Genomic DNA, 1,338 nt, shown 5'->3' with positions numbered 1-1,338 from the left:
ATTATTATATAATAAAAATTAAAAAATATAATTTAATTTAAACATTTTAAAATTAATATTAAATATATTTTTTTTAAATATCTATCTTTTAGATAACAATATTTCATAACTTATTGAATATATTTTCGTCATAATTATTTGTTATATATAATTATTTCAAAGCCCCTAATTTACTTTGCGCCAAAAAAATTAAAACTTTACTCATAACCGCCTTTTAGTTTCAGATATTTCAGTTTTTGAGTGCCTTCTCCCATGTAGGTTACCTTGTCAAAAATCCAACTTTCTTTATCAGAACCCTCAATTTTTACTTCAGGGTCAGTTACGCTCTTGATCTCCTCCCTCCTACCCCGTGCTCCGCCGCTCGTGCTTCAGGCTCCTTCTGCGTGCTCTGCCTCCCGTCTGTGGTCGCCGCTGGTGCTTCGCGCTCGACCCTCAAACTCTCAGACCTTCGAACCTCTGGTCTCAAACATCCACCATTCCAGCCTCCAATCCCGCACCTCAGACCACCTCCACCGTTGTGACTCGCGCTTTAGGTAACAGCTTTCAATCGCGAACAACTGCTCTGCCTCCTGCATGTGGGCGCCTCCGCCGGTCTCAGAACTCACGCCCCCGCCAGCCTCAAACACCGCACCTGAGGTGGCCTCATCCACCCTCTAGCTTCGCTGGATTGCCCTTGTTTTCTTCTTCTCTCTGTGCGTCCTCTGCCACTGCCAGGTTCTAATTTTTGTGAGTAGTGATTGTTACATTGCTTTGTTTATCATAAATTTTCTTTCTTCATTGTTAATTTCCTTTCCTCATTGTTTATTGTTAATTTCCTTTTTTTAAATGTTTGATCCATATAACCCTAAACCATAGGTGTTGTTGATTGACTAAACTCTAAAGGGAAACTTTCCATGAAATGCGGTTTGAAGTGTTGGTTTATCCCACTTTAGTTGTTGACATTCAGAATGTTGTCAAATTGGAGTCATAATGTTGCCATGTTGAATGTTAAATAGCATATAGTAACAGCTTTGTCTTGTAGTTGAGCCGTTTAGATATCCTTCAGAGTTGAAAACATTGGTGCCTGCATAGCCAAAAGTGGTACGAGTTGAATGGTATAGAGCGAGATTTTGTACCTTTCTGCAAGAGCGTCTGCTACCTCTCTTTTAGACCAAGGATCTTTGGTTGTAAAATTTTTGTTAATAAACTTGGTAGAAACTAGTAACTTATGTTCATTTTTTATTTTATCAACTTTGAACAGGAACATTATAATTGAAAGTTGAGGCAAAAAATTAGAGCTGCTGCCTCAGAGTAACTATCATTATCAATGATGGCAATGCTTTCGTTTTAATTTTAGTT

General features: G+C 38.2%; 1 long non-coding RNA gene across 2 annotated transcripts in view; it reads left to right on the top strand.

The window, feature by feature from the left end:
* Positions 1–274: 274 nt before the first annotated feature.
* Positions 275–1,338, top strand: part of LOC110273944 (uncharacterized) — a 2,565-nt gene continuing 1,501 nt past the window's right edge. Inside the window, exon 1 of one of the 2 annotated variants that reach the window (XR_008001564.1) lies at positions 275–714. This is a non-coding gene — a long non-coding RNA (uncharacterized LOC110273944). Of the gene's footprint in view, positions 727–1,338 lie in introns of both variants that reach the window. The other variant, XR_002365480.2, reaches the window with a different exon arrangement.

Source organism: Arachis duranensis, chromosome 7 (assembly GCF_000817695.3).
Source record: "Arachis duranensis cultivar V14167 chromosome 7, aradu.V14167.gnm2.J7QH, whole genome shotgun sequence".
In the NCBI taxonomy this organism is placed as follows: domain Eukaryota; kingdom Viridiplantae; phylum Streptophyta; class Magnoliopsida; order Fabales; family Fabaceae; genus Arachis; species Arachis duranensis.
Note: the sequence above shows the minus strand (reverse complement) of the source record. Positions and strands in the feature narration are given on the sequence as shown.